Source organism: Pristis pectinata, chromosome 2 (assembly GCF_009764475.1).
Source record: "Pristis pectinata isolate sPriPec2 chromosome 2, sPriPec2.1.pri, whole genome shotgun sequence".
Lineage (NCBI taxonomy): Eukaryota > Metazoa > Chordata > Chondrichthyes > Rhinopristiformes > Pristidae > Pristis > Pristis pectinata.
The window spans coordinates 123,670,002-123,682,249 of NC_067406.1; the positions used below are offsets into that span (position 1 = coordinate 123,670,002).

At 46.8% G+C, this 12,248-nt stretch overlaps 1 protein-coding gene across 2 annotated transcripts in view; it reads right to left on the reverse strand.

The window, feature by feature from the left end:
* Window positions 1–12,248, reverse strand: part of LOC127567504 (nocturnin-like) — a 463,180-nt gene that overhangs the window by 191,275 nt on the left and 259,657 nt on the right. The gene's annotated exons all lie outside the window — the stretch shown is intronic.

Below are 12,248 nucleotides of genomic sequence, written 5' to 3' on the forward strand. Positions count from 1 at the left end.
CAGACAAAATCAAAAATCCTTATCACTTTTCTGGTTCTTTTGCCAATCACCTTCATTCTACGTCTCTTTGCTCTTGACTGTTTCACCAATTAGAACAGTTTCTCTCTGTCAGTACCATTCAAAATTTTAAATATTTCTATTAGATGTCCTTGTAATTTCCTCTGTTCCAAGGAGAACAATTCCAACTTCCCCAGTGTTAAGACTGTTAGATTCAAATATGTTGTTTAATATTAATCTGGTAATTGTGATTTTGTGTTCATTCTTAACGTGTTAAGATTCAAACTGTAAACACAAGGCCTAATGGAAAATCTTCACTAAAATGGCCAATGTATGATTGTGCTAATTTGAAGGACTGACAATATATTGGTGTGTTGTGAATGCTGAGCCTTCAGGAAGGTGTGGGTGAGCAAAAGATGACTACTAGCTAACCATCTTCAGCCACTACAATCCATGGCCTTGTATGGCAGGGCACTAACCTCCCAAAGGCAGTTGGAGAGGAATGTGGGACCAGAAGGGTATATAGAGGCTGAAAACAGACTAAGGTTAGCAGAATGTTGCAACAAATGAACAAAGACTGTGCTCCAGGGAACTTGAAAGCAGGAACCATAAAAGCCAGTCTTTCTGTGTACCTATTAACTTTGTGTATTGACTCTGGATATCTTTGTAACACTCATTACACTCTCTGACTTGATTATCGAATGAGTCTGTAACTTGCAGGCCAAATTGGACAAGAATCCTAAGTGAGATAGTTGGGATGTCCTCAATTCAAGGAGACAAATTCTCCCACAGTGTTACAGTTGCGTGAGTCTTTCCACATAAGGAAAGTCCTTCATCCCTGGTATCATTTGGTAAATCTTTTCTGCACCTGTTCGAAAGCTTTTATATTCCTTTTGAAGTATATATTGGCCAACAAACAGCCAGTATGAGACAATGGGTGAAGATTTTGGAGATATAATAGACTGCAGATGCTGGAATCTGGAGCGAAAAACAAATGGCTAGAGGAACTCAATGGGTCTGGCAGCTTCAGTGTAGGGAAATGAACAGTCAACTTTTTGGGTTGAGACCCTTCATCTGGACTGAAAGAGTAGAGGGGAGATGGTCAGTATGGAGGGGTGAGGAATGAGCTGGCAGGAGACAGGGTGAACGATTTATTCAGCCAAGCATTTTGTTTTATAATGAAGTTGTATATTGTGATAATAAAACAGTTATACATGTCACTGTAATAAAAGTGTTGAATTTGTCTTGTTCAGTTTAATCATTATCTGATATGGAGGTGGAGTGCAAGTGCTCTCCTGCTGAATTGATAATTTGCATCAGCATAATTGAGTTGTGAAAGCTAAAGATGTGACTGACTACATAGCTTGAAATGTTATTTGGGAGACCTGAATATGTAGCCTTGCATTGCAGGATTGATTTGGACCTTGCACCTTCCTCCTTTGCCTTTCTTGGGCATTGGGATATTATATATAATTATAAGACTAAAATTGAAGAATGCTTGATAATAAAGCCTGAGGGAATAAAATGACTGTTATCAGCAATTTAGAGCAGCAGGTAACAGATATTTTAAATCATTACAACTGTGTGTGTGTCTTCACATCTACACATTAAAATATAGACTCCTGGGTTATCCTGCAAAGTTATGCAAGATCAGATTTATAAGGATTATATAAGTCTTTTTAAGAATGGAGGCCATGTCCACAGGATCCTGATGAGTTATTTTCTTGCATGTTATTTACTGTTCATAAAAGCAACTATGTCATGAAAATAAATTCAATATGGATGTTGAAGCAAATAGGAGGGCAATTTGGATGATTTGGAGAAACTGAGGCAAACGTAATCTGACAATCCAAAACAACCAACAGCTGCAGGGCAAAACTCAACTGGGACAAAAGACCGGAGACTTGTCACATCAGTTCAGACCCTTCACAAAACAAGCTGGCAGAAGATTGCACTTATCTAAGCAACTACATGAAATGGACCCATCAGCCACAATTGTTAGGTGATGATGCTTGAACATCACCATATCAGACAACAAGAGTCAGAACAGAATATATCACTGTAGCCATGAACCAGTTATGAATTCACACTAAAGATACTGAGGAAGTTCTCACCTTTATCAGTAGAGCAGTAAGATAAGATTTCTTTATTAGTCACATGTACATCGAAACACACAGTGAAATACATCTTTGCGTAGAATGTTCTGGCAGCAGTCCGCTACGTTTCCGGTGCCAACATAGCATGCCCACAACTTCCTAACCTCTACATCTTTGGAATGTGGGAGGAAACCGGAGCACCTGGAGGAAACTCACGCAGACGCAGGGAGAATGTACAAAGTCCTTACAGACAGCGGTGGGAATTGAACCTGGGTTGCTGGCGCTGTAATAGCATTACGCTAACCGCTACACCACTGTGCTAGTGAAGTGTTCATCATAGGACCTGGAAAACAAAAAAACACAGATGCTGGAATCTGAAACAAAAGCAGAAATGCTGGAAGAACTCAGCCAGTCAAGCAGCATCTGTGGAAAGAGAAATCAGTTGATGTTTCGGGTCAGGAACCCTTCCTCTGAAATGGGGGAAGAGTGCAGGGGTTACAGTTTTCAAAAGAGAGCTTGGAGAGGGGATTGAGGTATAAGATAGAAAGAAGTTTATATGGAGATTGGTTAAGATGGATGAGGTGATAAGGAGCACAGTTACTGACTGTTAGGGAGGCATTTTATAGAACAGGTGAGAAAGGGGCATTTAGTATGGTAATGGAATACAAGAAGAGAGCAGTTTACCTGAAGTAGGGAAACTCGATGAGCAATGAGTTTCCACTGGGTCCCCCCATATTCCCATCTGCCCACCCCTTCTCCCTTGATTCCATGCTCCACCTTCCTTACCTATTAGACTCCATCATCTGCAGCATTTTGTCGCCTCCACCTATCACCTCCCAGCTTCCTTCGCTATTTCCATTCTTCCATCCTCCATTTATCTATCACCCCTCCTCACCTGGATCTACTTATCGCTCGCCAGCTCTTGCTCCATCCCTTCCTTTCACCTCTTTATACAGGTTATCTCCCCACTGTCTTTCAGTTTAGGTGAAGGGTCTCGACCTGAAATGTCGACTGTCCATTTCCCTCCACAGATGCTGCCTGACCTGCTGATTTCCTCCAGCATCTTGTCTGTTGCTCCAGATTCCAGCATCTGTAGTATCTTGTGTCTCTAGGAAAATTCAGTGTTAAGTCCAGAAGGATACAAAGTGCCTAGGCAGAAGCATGGAACCTAATTTTACTTCAATCAACTGAAAATAGCTACCCTCTTCTACACAGTTTAATGTTGTTGCTAGTTCAGACTCTATATTGGGAATTGTCAAATAGCCTGTCTTCTGGGAGTTAATGAGACAAAGCTTTGAAACCTTAATGGCCAATGCAATATTTTTTTTCTGAAGCTCATTCTGTAGTAAGTTCTTGGCATAGATTTTGGAAGAAGTTTTTGTTATAATGACACCATAAAGAAGTTCCTCCCTGGATGAGATCCAGCAAGAAATCTGTATCTTAAACTGTGGCTGTGCTATTGTGGTGAGAACTGAAGACAACTTGGTGAAATGCTGATGAAGAAGAAAGATTAATCTGGGTATGATTCTGGAACATTCTATGCTAATTGATCAAAGATGCCTTTCTGCAATAATAATGCCTTCTATTGGGATTTTGGCAACAACCATGACCAAACTAAACACAATGTGCTTTGACTGAATGATGACAATGCACATCATGTTTTAAAAGCATCATCATTGATTGAGAAAGAAACTGTGGGAAAAATAATGGTGAATTAATAGCACTTATTAATGTTAGTTTGTAAATAGGCCAATCATTTATGGCAAAGAGGAGATGTGTCATGCGTTCTGATGGACCACAAATTATTCAATAATTGGTTGTGCCATTACTGCTGAACAAGTTTTTAGAAAATGCAACTTCAGCAGAAGCCTCCCGCTGAAATAAATTGGATATCGTGAGATTGCTTGACGTATGCCATTATTGCATCATCTCTCTGCTACCATTTAGGGCTGATAATTCATATCATAAAGAAACTATTGATAACATGATTAATGGTTCAGTCATAGTTTTGAAGGCCCAGAAAAAGAGCAGTTAAATGGTGATGTCTCACTTCAGCAAGCAGTGAATTGCTCTTAGAAGTCTTTAAAAATTTCTCATTGGCTGGATTCTGTGCTGGTTTTGACATCCCTTTTTCTGTTTAAAGAATTATAAAGGTTTAAAGGACAGAAATGGGTCACATGTACTCACGCGGATTTTTAAAGGAGTTGTTCCATTTAATCCCAACTTTTTCTCCATGATTCTGAAAATTAGTCTTCTCCAAATGTATGTCTATTGCGTATTTAAGTGTGTCTTTAAGAAATAAGTTCAGCTCACAGTATGACTGATACATTGTGGTATCAGACACTGCTGGTTTGTTTAGAGTTATTGCCTTCAATAAAAGATGTTCTGTTGATAGCTCTTCTTCTACTATTTGCCTTTGAAAGCAGCAACACAAAAGAGCTTACAGATACTGCAAAGCCCAGCTGCTTTCTTTAAGTTTATATGCAGTCCATCAGATACTGTGTTCGAGATCATAAAAACACTGTGTGGGGTGAAAATTGTCCCCATTTCCCTTAAGTTCTTTTGCAAATTATTTTACATCTGTGACCTGTGGTTACTGAACCAGCTTTGCGGAATAGATTCTCCATATTTCCTTCATCAAATTTTGAATACCTTATTTCTATTAGGCCTTAAGCTTTTGTATTCTGAGAAGACCAACCTTAGCTTCCTCAGTGTCTCCACACAACTAAAGTCCCTTATCTCTGGAAACATTCTGTTAGCATTGGAAGCCAATTAATTTGATGGGGCAAAGTTATACTGACAGTCTTAAATGCAGATTTGAATTATTTCTTTCAGATAATAAGTTTTGGTTACGACATATGAGTAACTTGATAAGTGTGGCTTAGTTGGGAGGAAACAAATAAATAGGATCTATAACTCTCCATTTCTGGAGTTTTTATTATGTATCTGTCCCCACTGTAAACCATTTGTTAGTAATTATTTGCTATGATTAGTCAACAGCTCAATTATTGCTGTATTGTGCAATTGGGCGATATAAAGAACTGTGTGAACAGTGGGCTTGTTTTCAACTAAAGGTTCCTATAATCTCATGAAAACACTTGCATTGTTTCTTATCTCATTGGAAGGGATTGCTGATTTTATGTCTATTGGATAGAGCATTCTGGTACACTTCCCAAAAACAACACCATTCACACTTTAACTTCTCCTGCACAGAAATAGGCCCTTCACACCACCACATCCATATTGAACATTATAACTACTAATCCTATTTGCCTGCATTAGGTCAGTAGTCTTCTATATTTTGCCTATTCAAGTGCCTGTCTAGATGCCTCTTGTCATTGCATCTGCTTCCACCACCTCCTCTGACAGCATGCTCCAGATATCAACAACCTTCTGTCTGAAAAGCCTTTCCCCTCTGATCCCCTCTGAGCCTCCTCCCTCTCATCTTAAACCTATGCCCTCTTGTTTTATCCTCTTGTAGCCGGACTCGGCGCGTTTCCGAAGGAAAGACTCTGAGACGAGGAGGTTGAATTCAAAGCACACTTTACTCCCTCAGACAAAACGTGTGCGCCAAAGTACCTGAGAGCCTCTCCGGTCCACGTGGGCAGATGTGACATAAGGTTCCAGCCGGAAGACCTGCCTCGCGGTTCATTCACGATGTGCTCCTGTGGGTCCGCCCGTGGCCACCGATGGTGGTTCGAGTCCCGTGTGTATGGGCTGCTACACCACTCCCCCCAGAAACATCCATCGGGGGCGTGGGGCCCCCAGTCTGTGTGTCCCGCTTGGGTGGCCTGCCTCACTGGCGTGGTGCGGGTACCCTCACCGGTTGCTCAATGTCCAAATGCGCTGGTTTGAGGCTATCCACTGTAAAAGTCTCCTCACGGCCACCCACCTCCACGACACACATAGACCCGTTGTGCTGGATCACTTTGAAGGGTCCTTTGTACGGCCACTGTAGGGGTGACTTGTGCATGCTCCTGCGAATGAAAATATACTCGCAATCCCGGAGGTCCTTAGGGATAAAGGACGGCGTAGTGCCACGTCTGGAGGTCGGAACCGGTGCCAGGGTCCCTATCTTGTCCTGCAGCTTTGTCAGCACCTCTGCCGGCATCCCTGCTGGACCTCGGGCCTCTGGCACGAACTCACCCGGGACTGTCAGGGGGGTGCCTTAGACCAACTCTGCCGAAGAGGTGCCCGGGTCCTCCCTGGGGGCTGTGTGGATGCCCAGTAAGACCCAGGGGAGCTCGTCTGTCCAGTTGGGCCCTCTGAGGCACGCCATCAGGGCTGACTTGAGGTGCCTGTGGAACCGCTTGACCAAACCGTTGGACTGTGGGTGGTACGCCGTGGTGTGATGTAACCAGGTGCTCAGGAACTGCGCCAGTGCTGTCCACAAACCTGACGTGAACTGTGCCCCTCTGTCGGAGGTGATGTCTGCTGGGAGTCCGAACCTGGGGATCCAGTTTGCGATGAGCGTCTTGGCACAAGATTCGGTGGACGTGTCTGCCAGCGGCACGGCCTCCGGCCATCTGGTGAACCTGTCGACCATGGTAAAGATATACCTGGTGCCCCAGGAGACAGGCAGGGGGCCAACAATGTCCACATGGATGTGTTGAAACCTCCCGAGCGTAGGCTGGAACTGCTGGAGGGGGGCCTTCACGTGCTGCTGGACTTTGGCGGTCTGGCAGTGTACGCAGGTCCTGGCTCAGTGCCTGACCTGCTTGTGCAAACCATGCTAGACAATTTTGTCTGCTACCAATTTGATGGACGCCCGGATGGACGGGTGGGCCAGGCCACGTAGTGTGATAAACACCCAACGCCTCCATGCTGCTGGTACCATAGGCCAGGGTTTGCAGGTAGACGTGTTGCACAGGAGCCGAGCCGCTGTCAGGCCGACAGGGACGTCCTCCAACTGGAGTCCCGAAATGGCAGTGCGGGAAGCCGGGATCTTGGTGTCCGCCTGTTGTGCCTTCGCCAGTGCCGTGTAGTTGATCCCTGGGGACGAGGTGGTCGCTGAGTGAATGTGGGGGTGGGACAGCGTGTCGGCGACCACGTTGTTCTTCCTTGCCATGTGGCGGACGTCTGTGGTGAATTCAGAAATAAAGGAGAGGTGCCTCTGCTGCCGAGCTGACCATGAGTCTGATACCTTGGCAAGGGCGAAGGTGAGGGGCTTGTGGTCTGTACACATGGTGAAATCCCTTCCTTCGAGGAAATACCGGAAGTGCCGGATAGCCAGGTAGAGCGCTAACAACTCCTTGTTGAAAGCGCTGTACTTAACCTCTGGCGGTTGCAGGTGTCGGCTGAAAAAGGCGAGTGGTCGCCACTGGCCCTCGACGAGCTGCTCCAGGACTCCGCCGATCGCTGTGTCAGAAACGTCGACTGTGAGTGCCGTGGGTACATCGACTCTAGGGTGTACCAGGAGGGTCGCCTTGGCCACTGCCTCTTTAACCCACTCAAAAGCCTCCGTGGACTCTGCTTCCCATGCCACCTCTTTGGCCTTGCTGGCCATTAGACCAAACAAGGGCCTCATGATGTGTGCTGCCACCGGCACGAAACGATGGTAGAAGTTTACCATCCCCACGAATTCCTGCAGGCCCCTGACCGTGCTGGGTTTGGGAAACTGGAGGATAGCCTGGACCTTGTCCAGTAGAGGGGCGGTGCCACACCAGTTGAATCTGTGGCCCAAGAAGTCGACCTCCGTCCGCCCGAACTGGAACTTCGCCGGGTTGATTGCCAGTCTGTGGTCGCTCAGGCATTGGCAGAGTTAGGGCAAATGTGCCACGTGCTCTTGGTGTGACTTGCTGGCCACCAGGATATCGCCCAAGTAGATGAAGATGAAATCCAGGCCTCGCCCCACCGAGTCCATGAGCCTCTGGAAAGTCTGGGTGGTGTTCTTGAGGCCGAAAGGCATCCTCAGGAATTCGAACAACCCGAAGGGGGTGATAAGGGCTGTCTTGGGCACATCATTGGGGTGCACGGGGATCTGATGGTACCCCCGGACCAGATCGATTTTCAAAAAGATGGTCACCCCGTGTAGGTTCGCTGTGAAATCCTGGATATGTGGCATCACTGAGCCTTCTGTAGTCCCCGCAGGGCCTCCGACCTCCTGAGGACTTGGGCACCATGTGCAGCGGAGATACCCATGGGCTGTCCGAGTGGCGGATGATCCCCATCTTCTCCATCTTCCGGAACTCCTCCTTGGCGAGATGGAGCTTGTCGGGTGGGAGCCTACGGGCTTGGGCGTGCAGCGGTGGTCCTTGTGTAGGAATGTGGTTCTGCACGCTGTGCTTGGCATCGGTTGTGGAGAACTGCGGGGTGATGATGGAGGGGAAATCTGCCAGCACCCTGGTGAAGTTGTCACCCGAGAGTGTGACAGAGTCTAGGTGGAGGGCCGGTAGCTGGGCTTCCCCGAGCTGGAAGGTCTGGAACGTCTCGGCATGGACCAAACGCCGGCCCTTCAGGTCGACCAGAAGTCGGTTGGCCCGTAGGAAATCCGCCCCCAGTAATGGCCGTGATACCGCTGCCACTGTGAAGGTCCAAGTGAAACGGCTGGGCCTGAAATGTAGCAGGATGGTTCGTGAGCCATACGTTCGGATGGTGGTGCCGTTGGCAGCAGTGAGATTGGGACCTGGGGTGGCGTTACGGGTGTCCATGTTGGAGGGGGGAAGAACGCTGATTTTGGCCCTGGTGTCTACCAGGAAATGTCGCCCGGAGTGTCAGTCCCAGAGGAATAGGAGGCTGTCATGATGGCCAGCCGTCGAAGCCACTAGCAACGGCCGGCCCCGGCGTTTCCTGGGAAGGCACATGGTGGGCGGCAGCGGCGCGCGTTCGAACCCCATCTCTAGTGATAAAAACACCAGTGGTCCGAACCCTCGTCCTTGTCCCCTGTGAGTCTCAGCGGCTTCGGTTGTGGGGTCTTGGCCTTGAGCTGTGTGGTCGTGGTTAGGCAGATGGAGGCCGCTCCCCGCTGTTTACTCTGCCACAGAATGTCTGCCCTGGCTGCGAGCCTGTGTGGGTCGCTGAAATCCTCACCCGCGAGGAGGAAATGAATGTCCTCTGGCAGTTGCTCGAGGAACAACTGTTCGAATAGAAGGCACGGCTTATGGCCGTCCACGAGCGCAAGCATATCGTTCATCAGCTTGGATGGCTTGCGGTCGCCCAGGCTGTCTATGCGCAGGAGACGAGCGGCTCACTCGTGGCGGGAGAGTCCGAAAGTATGGGTTAGGAGCGCCTTGATCTTAGTGTACCTGTCCTCTATTGGTGGCTGGTGCAGGAAGTCAATAATCCGGCCTGCCGTGTCCTGGTCGAGCATGCTGACCACGTAGTAGTACCGTGTGGCGTCGGCTGTAATGTTTCTGAGACTGAACTGGGCCTCAGCCTGCTCAAACCAAACATGGGGCTGCGTGGCCCAGAAAGTCGGGAGCTTGAGTGTGACTGCGTTGTGCAAGTCGTTGGAATGCATGTCGCGGGTTCCAGATGCCATATGGAAGCGTCGGGGTCACCAAATGTAGCCGGACGCGGCACGTTTCCGAAGGAAAAGCTCGGAGACGAGGAGGTTGAATTTAAAGCACACTTTACTCCCTCAGACAAAACGTGCGGGCCAAAGTACCCAAGAGCCTCTCTGGTCCACGTGAGGTGGATGTGACATAAGGTTCCTGCTGGAAGGCCCACCCCGCGGTTCGATCACGACGCGCTCCTGCGCGTCCGCCTGCGGCCGCCGATGGCAGTTCGAGTCCTGTGTGTATGGGCCGCTACACTCTCATAATTTTGTATACCTCTGTCAGGTCATCCCCTCAACCTCCTTAGCTCCAGGGAAAACAAATTCATCCTATCTAGTTTCTCCTTACAACTAAAGTCCTTCAGTCTAGGCAACATCCTGATGAATTGCCTTTGCATCCACTCCAGCAAATCACACCCTTCCAAAACTTCCTAAATCTAACTCCGATGAATGTTCCCTCTTTTTCCTTTCTGCCTTTTTCTTTCTCTTTGTTCGCTCTTTCTCCTTCCTTGCAATTTATTTATCTTTTTGTATTAAACTTGATCCTTTTTCACAGTTTCTTTCCCTGCTATGGAGTTCAACCCGGAAGAGTGTGAAGTGATTCACTTTGGAAGGTCAAATTTGAAGGCAGAATACAAGGTTAATGGCAGGATTCTTAGCAGAGTGGAGGAACAGAGGGATCTAGGGGTCCAAGTCCATTGATAGGGTCGTTAGGAAGGCATATGGAGTGTTGGCCTTCATTAGCCAGGGGATTGAGTTCAAGAGCCACGAGAAAATGTTGCACCTCTATAAAACCCTGGCTAGACCACACTTAGAATATTGTGTTCAGTTCTGGTTGCCTCACTATAGGAAGGATGTGGAAGCTATAGAAAGGGTGCAGAGAAGATTTACCAGGATGCTACTTGGATTGCAGAGTATGTCTTATCAGGATAGGTTGAGCGAGCTAGGGCTTTTCTCTTTGGAGCGAAGGAGCATGAGAAGTGACCTGTCAGGGGTGTACAAGATGATAAGAGGCATAGATCGAATGGACAGCCAGAGACTTTTCCCCAGGGAGGAAATGGCTAACGTGAGGGGGCATAATTTTAAGGTGATTGGAGGAAAGTACGGGGAGGGGTGGATATCAGAGGTAAGTTTTTCCCACAGGGAGTGGTGGATGCATGGAACGAGCTGCTGGGGGTGCAGGTAGAAGCAGATACATTGGGGATATTTAAGAGACTCTTAGATAGACACATCGATGATTGAAAAATGGAGGGATATGTAGGAAGGAATGGTTAGTTTGATCTCAGAAGGTTAATAGGTCGGCACAACATCGTGGGCCGAAGGGCCTGTACTGTGCTGTAATGTTCTATGCTCTATTACATTTGTGTTTCTCTTTAACCTTTCCCTTCATCGCTCATCAATATGGACTATTAGACCTAATGCTCATGGCATTCCATATGCAACATAAACAGGCCCAGGCAACTTTAGTTGGCAGGTTTCATCAACATAATAGTCAGTTGCCTGTCCCAAATGGAAGAAAGTGACAGTTGACTGAAAAGCAGAAGGAATGTTTAGTCTGTAGGAGGTCCTTGCTGTTGTGAAGGCCTGCCATCAAGAAGAGTTTGGAGGGGAGAAGCCCAGGGCCAGGATTGTCTAGGACATTTCTCATGGGTGCACAAACAGGTTAAATGACCTCTTTTCATATCTAGTCTTCTTTTCATTGTCTTCACTTGGCAGGAAGGATGGAGCATGTGCCTCAATCCGGTCAGTGTTAGAGTTGCTTTCGGAGACCAATGACGTAATTGGACCCCTATCTGCATACTTAAAGCAGGACCTCACTGGCTTCTGAGCAGGTTAAAATCAGGCTCACTTGAAACTCGGCGAAGCTGAAGGTGAATCACCTTCATCATTTTAACCAATTGTGTTAGGTGGGTAGGGTTAAAAATTGTTGTTAAACTTCCTTATCCAGTCTAGTCTCCCTCCAAGTGTAGTCAATTATAAATCATCAAAAAGGCAAAAAGTTAGTTTCCTTTGCCGCTCACTCTACAAAGTGCAGTCACTTCCTGAGGCATTCTTGTATATATTGCCTTGCTTTATTCTTCTGGCCTCAGTTTGTAATGTTTTGGCAGATAGGTGGTGGCTTGCCGGTTGCCAATGAATTTGCAATCATTTGCAGCAAACTGTGAAATGCAATTATTATAGCACTCTAATACTTGCCATTTATTATTATTTTAAAAAACATGACATGCAATTAGATCTCTGATGCAGAGTTGCTTCAATTACCAGGGATTGCATTGACAAATCTGCAGTCACATTATTGACAAGTTAAGCTCTCTGTTCTTGAAATGTGAAAAAAGTCTTAACAAAACTTAAATATATTCATGAACAAAGCTTCTTCGGTCTCTGAGCAGATTTGTTGGTTGATGAATTTTATATTCCTGGAGTCAGCCGGCATAAATGCCTCATAACCTCTACATGCTTGTTCTCTTCAGCGCATTTCTTGCAAGGTTTGTTGCTTTTTAACACATTGCAGCATTGATTCCCCTGCCTGTCCCTCCCTCTCTGTCTTTCTCTGGATTGGATCAGTTTCCTAGTTTGGGGAGCTGCGTAACTTGCATGAAGTGATCATACTCTATTCTATGAATGCCACCTCTCAATGCCTTTCATGTTGAAGTGGAGAG